The sequence below is a fragment of the Pangasianodon hypophthalmus genome, chromosome 22, assembly GCF_027358585.1.
Source record: "Pangasianodon hypophthalmus isolate fPanHyp1 chromosome 22, fPanHyp1.pri, whole genome shotgun sequence".
Taxonomy (NCBI): domain Eukaryota; kingdom Metazoa; phylum Chordata; class Actinopteri; order Siluriformes; family Pangasiidae; genus Pangasianodon; species Pangasianodon hypophthalmus.
The window spans coordinates 11,916,757-11,928,175 of NC_069731.1; positions in this window are offsets into that span (position 1 = coordinate 11,916,757).

Consider the following 11,419-nt stretch of genomic DNA (forward strand, 5'->3'; position numbering starts at 1 on the left):
AAATTTATTTAGGAGTTTACTGAGGTATAATGTTAAACTGTGCTGGCATCCGAAGTACCAATATGCTTCTTTCTTTTTTTTTTTTTTACTGGAAAATACCAAAATACTTTAGTAAAATAAAATAAGATCTTCTTCCATGAAGATTTATAACACCACAAGCAATGTTTTTCTTTCTAAACCAGAGAAGTTTCCTTATTACATATGTATTTTATAATCTAGTCCTATTCATTATCTACTCCTCACACCTCCACTCCCATTTCTTTCTGTCACCATCTGCGTAAACTCCTTCCATGTACCTTTGAGACTCTATACGCCTATGAGCATAAAATAAAATAGGTTGACAGAAAGAAAAGAGAGCAATAAACCACCATAACAGGATGTGGGGATTTTGTCTTTCCTCTCTCTTTAATCTGCAATCTTTTATTTGGTTTTTATCTGCTTTCGATTCCTTATCCCTCTCTTTCACACTGTCTAATCCCACTGATTTTTGATTAATTATAGGTATGTTCCATCATTTCATGTGTTTTCAAAAAAACACTTCTTTTTTGTGAAATGTAGTAAAGGAGACAGAGGGGAAAACACAATGTACTTTTTTGCCTTTGATGTGCAAATTGGTACAGAAGTAGACATATAAAGTTAGTTAACAGAAACTCAGCTAGAAGGTTCCCATCAGCCCACCCACAGCACAGTGATTGGCACATGTACAGTGATGTATGATTTTTTTTCCATTGTTTGTGTATGCATAATGTTAACCTCAATTCAAAACACAGAGTCAAACACATTTATTATACGTCACAAAGTGAAGTGGTACTTGAGGCTTTAACAAGTAAAATGACAGTCATGTGACCAACCATGTCTTTGGTACACATCCAGTCACATCTTGTAGTTTTCTGTGATACTGTTTGTGAGGTGAAAGTTTACAGACAACACTCTGCTAACAGCAGAAAGAGTAGCATCATCACCTACAAGTGTGATTATGCTTTTTTTTTTTTTTTTCTTTTTTCACCATCCGTTCCACCATCTAGCTAAAATTAACTCATTGAGACATGCTGTGCATTGCTTACTATACACTCAGCTGCAAGGGGGAGCTGCTGTGGTCACACACACACACACACACACACATATACACACATACACATGCACACCGCTACTGTACATAGGCCCCAGATCTGTTTCTTTCTCTGATCAGTGTAGCTTTGCAGAAACATGCTGTCATACTCCTAATATGTTAGGAGTAACAGTAGCAATCTTTCTGACTACATGCTCACTCTAATGGACTATTCAGAAGTCCCGCCTACCCAACAGTCATTTAATGTTTAATAATAATAATAATAATAATAATAATAATAATAATAATAATAATCTTTATTTTATTTTTTTAAAGGGCAAATAACCATTATATATGATTGAAATTCATTATGTTTACATTATAAAGTCGGTTTGGAGTCCTCAATTGCTCTGTTGTCATCTCTGTATTATCTCACTATCTTAACCTAATTTAAAACCAAATCCAAAACTCCCCACCCACCTCTACATTTAACCTAGTCTATTTACGGAAAAACACTGAACACTTTATGAAAGATCATAAATCAATGATGGAAAAAGAGTGTTCATATTGATCATAAGCATCATAGACGTCAGCTTCTCTAGTCTTATAACAGTCACAGGATTTGATGAACCAGAGCCTGTCCTGATTTCTGTCTACTCTTATGTCAGTGCTGAAATAGTCATTGAATAATTTCATTGCTTAATTTTATGTTTGCATTCAAACATTACAACTTGGCCTGTTGCAATCTCTACAGTGTCCAGTAGTGGTGTACAGGCACCACTGCTGGCGTGGTAGGGATTTGAAAGCTGGTATTTATGCAAACATTTTACAAACAATTAGGCTTATGCCTGTTTTGCTACAGCAAAATAATGAACCAACTTAATTAAAGCATGACATTCCCTGTGTGAGAAAAGCACACTTAGCTAGCAAGCTAGCAGTTAAACATCTCTAGGTAGCCTGACCATTTTTAAAGCCACATTTGTTAAACTGGCTGCTTACCTACTCAAGGTCGTATGACAACCAGTGTTGGGGAAGCCACCTTGAAACTTTAAACAGCAAGCCACACCCTATTGAGAAAGTAGCTAGCTACATAGCTACAGAGCTAGCTACTAAGAAAAAGTAGCTATGCCGAACCTACTTTGTCAAACAATAAACTGTGACATTTTCCTTTTATTGTGCAGCTTATTTATTGGACAAAAAAAAAAGTACCTGCTTTGTACAGGGCATGCTGCTATAAATCGATTTTGCTTTTCTATTTGTAAACCATTCTTAGTAAGAATCGCTTAAGATTCCTTAAGTGTAAAACAATATTATCCAAAAAGCAACAGATAGAGAGAGGATTCACTCGACCAGACTTTATTTTTTTATTTTCAGTTTGCATAGATAAACAAATGTGTGTCCATTGCAGTGTGATTCTTCATGCTTGTAAATGTTGAGGAATAAATGACCATGGACATTCGATAGTCTTTTTTCATCACTAGAAGTATCCATCATGTCATTATTGCATTATCCTGCTATCCTCCAGACAGGTCTGTACAAGCAGACGTGCATCTACGCACATTCTACACTAATTAAAAGTATTGATGGATACAGTAGTTTGAACATTGCCATTAGTATGATTCAAAAAATAATGCTGAACTGGTCATGTACAAAAAAGTGTTGTTGGGAATGCGATGCTGCTGCTACTTGTTGAAAACAGTAGCTAATTGCTGGAAAAGCTATTTTGTTAATAGCTCAGTTACTGCCATGCTAGTAAAAATATAGTTTAGCTAGTAACATTGCTACTCATAGCTAATTACTTCTCAACACAGATGACTACATGCTATAGTTTGCAAACATTATTGCTTAAATCTATTTAATATCGAACTATATAATTGAGTGCCAACAGGACTGATGCAATGACCATCTTCAGACAGCTGTAATGTCATTAATGTATCTAAGCTAAAGAACATGTTGGATTTGGAGAGGGAAGAAGAGAGACAGTGGTTGTGTGGGAGAAACAGAAAGGACATCATTCCTTCCTAGGTTCCCACATATGGGCATGCCAACAGAAGCTTGTGTGGGCTGCCAATGAAGTGTGATTTTTGCATACGTTGTCTTTCAAAGCTGAAAGTAGTCTCACGCACAACAGCTGCTTCCTAGACAGAGCTCCTTACAGCAGGTCACTATGAGGTCAATGAGGTCAAGATGTTACCTGAAGGCAAGGCATTTCTGTCACTCATTCCCTTATTCTTTTTTTCTGGTCACTTCTTTGATGGAAAAAAGATCCATGCTAAAACACACAAATACTTTAACTCTTAAATATATACCATGGGTCATTAGCAGTGGATGATAAATTGCTCAAAGTGCAGCAGTTTTCCAACCACTTCAAAAGATGCTTAATTCATGATGAAGTGGAAAGATATTAAATTGCTCTTTCACTAAATCAGACCAGCTTGGGCACATGCAAATGGCCAGGCCTTTAGTCCACCGGATAATGAGACTAAATGAGTGATAGTCTGTTCTGCCACAGTAATTGATAATTAGCTGATAAAGATATATTAGGACTTAATGAGCCAGTGCTATTTTTTTTACTTCATTGCAGAGCATTGGGGCAGAGCTACAGGGAGGTCAGTCCTGGGGGTTAGTGCTCAGCTTTCTCCTATTCCTTAAACACATCCTATGTTTCCACTATTTACACTTATATATTCTTAAATGGTACTTTATAACACTTTATAGTACTATAGATTCTTAAGTGGTTACTTTCTCTTTTCGTTCCTGTTTCCTGCTCGCTGGTTTGTCATTGGCTGCAGAGTGCGTTGTTTAGTTTCAAACATAGAGAAACCTACTTGTCGTTTGGCTGCTGTCAGTCAGCTACTGAGTAATGAGTGAAACTGATACTACTAAGATTAGTGTCGCGGTATTGTATCTTAAGTGTGAACACGCCCACGTCCATTCAGAATGAGAGTGACTGAATGAATCAGACATCAGTGTCTAAGCCTCAGCCCCCTTCTTCTTCTTCTTCTTCTTTTTTTTTTTTTTTTAAACAAATATACTGTGAATTAGCAATTCATTTTTAAAAAATATCTTATTTATATTTGGTTGTTTCTTTGTTTTTGCTTAATGTATTGCCATAAAATTACCATTTAATTACACCAAAATCATACCATCACATAAAATACCGTCATCTTAATGTTACTTATTTATTGTTTTCATTGATTATATATTTTAGTATATTGTTATATTTTTGTTATCCAAAATTATTGAATTATTGGAAAATTGACATGCACTATATAATATGTAACTGTAGTGTATTTTCTGAGCACAACCTAGCAGTTTCTGATTTTCACTAATCATGATTCAAATCACAAATAGAGAACCCACAAATAGCATCTGTTGTGGTCAGATGAGAATAAAGTCTTATATAGAAAGTAAAAAAAATTGCCCATCCATGCCATCTGCACCATCAGCATCAGCTGAAAATTAGGGACAGCGTACGAGGCATTTGAGGACACATGAAAAAAATAGTCATTGATCATTGATGCTGGATCGGTGGGGGCTGTTTTGTGGCTAAAGGTCCAGGGGCTGTTTTGAAAACTGATGGCATCATAAATTTCGCTAGGTACCATAAACATATCTGCTGGGAGGATAGGACTTGGCTGTAGATGGATCTTTTAAAGTTTGCTTGCAATTTTGTTATTAACAATATCTGACTAACAAAGTGATTAACCAAATAACACTGTGCAGCTGTAGATAGCATTCGGTCATTTAGCTCAATGTGTTTGACTCTGCTTAGTGTCTAATAAAATGAAGATGGGTGACAATAGAATAAACAGCGGCTCTGTTATGATATTGGCGTGAGGTGTTAGACGGCGCTCTCCACCACCATCATTAAAACACCAACTGAGGGAATATCACATGGAACAATGGTGTTCATTTCTCCAGTATAATTCTAGAGACTTGTAGAATCTATGCCATGGCCATTTGAAGCACTTCTGGTGGCTCATGGTGACCCAACACCTTACTAACACACTTTATGTTTGGATTTTCTTTCATTTTTCACCACTCTGTACCTGTAAGCCACTTTTTTATGATTTTATCATTTGGCATCTGTATTGGATAAGTGGCAAACAAAATATCAGAAAATGCTTATTACAAGAATTTATGGTAATTTATTAATGAAAAGATTTAATTACAACTCATAAGAGTACACACAAATAATTTCAGCATTACTGGAGCAGCAATAAAGATCTCATGTAACAGTTGCATGGACATTTACTCGATAAAATATATATATTTTTTAATTAATTTTTTTTTTTATTAAATAAATGTCCATGCAACTGTCACCTGAGATCTTTATTGCTGCTCCAGTAATGCTGAAATTATTTGTCTGTGTACTCTTATGAGTTGTAATTTATATATTGTAATTTATATATAACTTGCAGCATATATAAAACATGTAGTTTTGCTGTGAAGATACAGTGCTTACTTGCAAATATATATATATATATATATATATATATATATATATATATATATATATATATATATATCAAAACTACATGTTTTATATATGCTGCAAGTGTAAACATTACAGGTTCAATTATTGATTTTTGTGAAGCCCCTTTCATAGTTTCCTAACATGGAACTGTTTCATGAATGTGTATGAACTACTCATTACAGAAAAAAAAAAAAAAATCCCCTGGTTTATAGCCTCACTCTCCACTCATTTTGACCACTTTGACCTCACACATGTCTCCTCTACCTTTCACAGAACTAAAGCTGCTGCCACTTCACCCGCTCCTAGGCTCAGCCTAATTTCCCCATGTTCACCCACGAGACTTCTTAATCCTGAGATCTGGTTTGCAGGACTGTGGATATCCCCTTAAGGCTAGAGGTTCTGGCAGAAACCACTCGTTCTAGATTTTATGAATGAACTCCTCTATCTAATAAGGAACTAGTTACTTTTAGATCTTGCTAAGTCCTGCACATTGACCAAGATTTCATGCATAAACTCATGATCAGGGATTTGCAAAGCCCTTTCTAGATTAATTAAACATGTCCTTTGATTCCAGTTGATTTCCAAATACAGTTTACACTTTATTTATGTCTTTGAAACAGTGTTTAATGTCTTATAAACACAGTATGTCAAACGGAGGTATTTCTTTTAGTTTATTCACTTATACTCAAGAATAATTGTCATGAGAAACAATTAGTCTAATTACTAAATGATGCTGTTAAAAATTATGGAAACATAAGAGCAACCGTTTCAGCTCAAATGCATAGCACAAAAGGGTGAATCAAAGCTCATGAGTCCTCTGCACCCCCCCCCCCCCCCCCCCCCTTTTTATGAGCTTTTGTAAAACTCTTGTAAAACACTCACTGATTCTAAAAGCACTAGTCTAATAGTCTGGATGAATGCATAAAAGCAAATCTAAAAATTAGCAAATTTATTTATTTCTCTGTCATGACTGAACAAGACTCAGTAGTAAAATTAGGAACAGAAAGAACTGTCTTACTGTAAATGAACCTTTAATGAATCTTCAATTATGTATTTCCTGGTTTTGCTGTAAGTTAAAAAAAAAAAAAAAAAAAGACAATACTATACTAAATGACTATACTGTTATTAAACCAGGAAAGCTGCTTTGATCCAAAGAAACGAAAGTTTTGTCTTCTGAGTGCACAGTATAAACTATATTCAGCTATATTTAATAATTAATCCCTGTCATAGAGCAGCTTATTATATACTGTATGAGTAATTTCAAGAACACCCATCCAGGCGAGTACTTTTAATGAAACCTCATTGAAGTACTTTGTAATCAGTGCACTTTAAATTACTTTTTAAAAGTCCAGTCATACAGAGACAGATTGGCTGATCGATTTATTAGTTTATCAGTAATAGTTTTATTAAAAAAAAAAAAAAAATACCGCTTTCGTCACATGGCACTTAAAGTACTGGCCTGACAATAAAAAGAGTAATAACTTCCTTTCATCATACAGGATCAAAGTTGTTATCTAACATCCGGTTATTCCACATGATTGTTTAAGATATACTCTATATTTGAACAACTTCCACTCAATCCCTGAATAAGCCAGAATATTGTTTTACTGATTGTTAGAGTTGAGACTAGTTTCCCACAGTAGATGCTTACTGTATTCTCCTATCCTGTAAAGCGAAGTTCATAGTGAAACTGAATGCAAATCTACTCATGACCTATGTTTGCTTTTAATGATACATTTTAAAAGGCCTGAGTGTTGTTTTGAAGAGCATTAACAACGTTAACCTTGACACAGCCCGCTCCCACAGTCAGCTTCAAAAGACAGAGTTGTGCAAGTCCACACCCGCAGATAAAACAAGTTCACAGAGACTATAATGCAGGTCATGTGCCTGTTTAGATAGGACACTGGCAGGATAAGGATTTGCTATATTAGCAAATAATTATAATATCATCTGGTTGATGAGAACAGGTTTTACTGATTATAGCAGGCTGCACCTACTAAGAGTGCTTCCTTAGGTATCATTAAGTGTGTTCAAGTTTCGCTAAATTTCATTCTGTTCAAATAATAACAATAATAAGCATCATCATAATTAAATAAAAAAACTTTATTTATATAGCACCTTTGAGGTACATTTAAAATGCACATCAAAATGCTTTGGGATGACAAATAGGAAGAGCAATTTGATTAAATTAAAAATACAAGAAAATAGTTTTAAAAAAATGAAAAAATGAAAATGAGTTCTATGCTCTAGACATTTCTTATCTTTTAATTGTTATAATATATAGTAAATGAGAGGAAAAGAATTAAAGTTCATGAAAATATAAATTTGATTGACGTTCATATAAATGGCACCAGTCATTTTATTTCTGAAGTAACAAACGAAGCCTTCACATCCAACCTTAAACTTACTGTTAGGGATTATAGTGGGTTTTTGTTGTTGTTGTTGTTGTTTTGTGCTCACAATATTTCAATCATTTCAACTTCAGAACACGTACTAAACATATAACACAGATTCATATAGAATGCATCATTGGACATGCATCAGACAAAAGCGTGGGTGAAAAAACAAGCATAAGTAGTAAAGAGAGAAAGATGGTCAGTTTACAAGAATGAAGGCAAAACATTTTAAAGCAGTTAGTATCAATATTAATAGTCCAAAGATCCCATAAGCACAAAATTAGATGTGCTTTCGGGTACCATTAAGTGTCTTTAACAAAAAAGGGAGAGAAAGACAGAGAGAAAGACAGAGAGAGAGAGAGAGAGAGAGAGAGAGAGAGAGAGTTGGGGGTGGGGGGCTGAGGCTATTTTTTTTTAAACCTCAGCAGTCCACAAGTGTAAGACATAAAACAACTGTTGCCCTCCCTCAACCAGACACTTTCTTCCTCTTTGTCTGTTTGCCATGGAATCCTTCAAATTTATCACCATGACCCTAACAATGACCTCTGACCCTTCCCTGTTGGTATATGGGTGAGAGGAGTTGATGGGTGCTTAGATAATGAGAAAGGTGTGTGTCTCTGAGACTGTTTATGTAAAACAAAACAAAACAAAAACAAAAAAGAAGCAGAAGGATGTAACAGACAGGAAGTGAAGAACCCTTAACTATCTAAACCTTTATAAGTATAGTATATAAGTATATAAGAGTATAGTAAGGAAGGCATTTAATTTAGTTTTTGTTGCATTGCACATTTACTGACAATTGTATCACAACAAGACAAGCCAACCATGAAGACTGATACCGTATGCTTGATGAGCAATGGCCTGTTGACCAACGAGATATCTCAGTTAGGGGCTGGCTAGGAAAAATAAGTGCTGTTTACTAAGATTATTTCATAAGATTAAGAATGACCTGAACCACCAGCAAGAAAAGAGAACACAGATAAGCATGGTGCATGTTTGAGGTACAATGATGAGTAAATTCCGTATAATGCAGAATCTCACAGTGACCAAAGTTCAGAACTTCTCTAGGTCACGCTCAAAGAAGACATGTGATCCATATTCTTATCTACAGCCCTTTTGGCCAATGGAGGAAAGGCAGAGGCCAACAATACCTGTCTACAGCCTGAGAGGCTCAACTTAGTTTAAGCAGCTTATGATTACTCTCAAAGTCTTTCTACCAGTTGACACTTTCATACTATTCCAAAAACATCAAGTACTGGCAGATATCTACACCATGCCAAAATGGAGTATTTGCTACAGAGATAGATGCTATCTTACACTTCTCACTTCATCTCATGCTACACAATCCTCAACATGGATCTATCTTCAGATACAAGGAAGGCCTGCTGGAAAATACACTGAATGGCACAAAAAATCCTAACAGCATGTTCTTAAAATATCAGAACACTCACAACTGAGGCTCCCAGGTAGCAGATGCTGATTTAGCCTGACATTACGAAGCTAGAAAGAACAGATAAAGTCTATACAGATAAGGAAAGACAGATTTTTTTTTTTACCATTATGCTGGACCTTAAGGAGTGGCTTAAACCAAGATCAAAGTGTTAAGTCTAATCCTGTTTATTCAATTAGCTTGAACTAGCTTCTCAATTGCCTGGCAGTAAACCTTGTCAGTCTCTGGGTCTTTGACAAGATGCCTCTCGGTTGCTTCTTCCCTGACTCGAAAGGAAGTCAATTGCAAAACCAAGAACTGTCTTGCCCTGTAGTAGATAAAATACCTATATGTTGTACCCTCATAGAAAATATAATACTTCTCAAAAGTAGAACACATGATGATCATGCTGGTGGAGCCATACATTAGCTGCCATGAGCAAGTCAATTCAAGTCAAGTGAGTTTTTATTGTCATTCCTCTATATAGCTTGTATATGTTGGAATGAAATGTCGTTTCTCCAGGACCATGGTACAACACATTACAGTTCGCAAGCCTACGTAAAGTGCAAATACACTACAGTGTGAGGGGCCGTTTACACGACAACATTTTCAGCCAAAAATGGGAAACTTTTTATGCGTTTTGCCTGTTCGTTTACACGACAACGGCGTTTTGGGCACTGAAAATGCATATTTTTGAAAACGGGTTTCGAAGTGCAAGTTTTTGAAAATGCCGCCGTTATCGTCTCCATGTAAACACCCAATACGGGAATCTTTGAAAACGGCGACGTCATGCGCGTGCGTAGTACGTGTTAGGTATGTAGACATGCGCATTACCTGTCTATTGTAAAGGCAAGCGCAAACAAACATGCACAACTATGGCGGCGTACATGGTAGTGTTGTTGCTGCTCAAGAGTTTGCTAACGCTTCTTCAGCAAAATGTGGATTTACTTCACCAATATTACAACCAACTAACAAGGTGACAGCGCCAACTACTGGCCTGGCATACGTAATACAGCGTTTTTGCCCGTTATCGTTTTGAAAACGTTGTCGTGTATATGTGAAACTTTTTGAAAATGCAAGAGAAAAACTTTTCCATTTTTGACTACATCGTTGTCATGTAAACGTAGCCTGAGACAAATGCATTACTAAGAATACTCAAACCATGGGCTGTAAACTGTAAACGATTTAGTAGTGTAGCGGCAGTAAGTATATCTGTATCAGCAATAAGTATAGCGTTCCATAAAGTGTCCGATGCAGCTTTGTAAAGTGCGGTGTGCAGTGGTACTGAGTCGTACTGGGGTAGGTGTTTGACTAGTCCAGGTGAGTGTTGGGAGGCAGCAGGGTGTTGAGTAATCTGAATGCCTCAGGGAACAAACTGTTGCGGAGTCTTCTGACGGTGAGACGGATGCTCCTGTACCTTCTGCCAAGATGGCAGGAGGGTGAAGAGTCCATGGGATGGGTGATAGGGGTCATCCGCAATGCTGGTGGCTTTATAGGTGCAGCAGTTGATATAAGAGTCCAAGCAAGGTGATTAAGCAAAGTGCTGTGCTGATGGAGAAAAGCAAAGGTGCTACACCAATTTGTCAAATCAAAAGGATATTTCATAATATTATACACTTAAAAAAAAACATACATTTGGATAAATGTGTTAGCAAAAAGTAAACTTGCCATTCACTGCACATTCAGCTGATGTCATCTCAGTGTCTGGACTGACTTCCATTGGTGACCATCTCATACATCATCTCATCATACTCCCTAAGTTGAATTTAAAGAAGCCGTTCATGTTCACTCACTATTTATTAATCTTCAGTGCTGACAATCACACCTCTTGAAACAGATCCTTCTTGTGTGACTCAGTTAAAACATTTCAGGATTTTTCTTCACAAGAGATGTAACTGATGTCATTCTTGTTCAAAAAACACCCAGCACGCAGGTCAAGGGGTAATCCATAATCAAGTACAGAAGAACAGTGGGTAAACAGATGAAGGTCAAAACTAGAAAACACCAGATACCGAGAACAAGGAAACTATGAAAAAGAAGGGGGTGGACAAGGCTCAGAATTATAA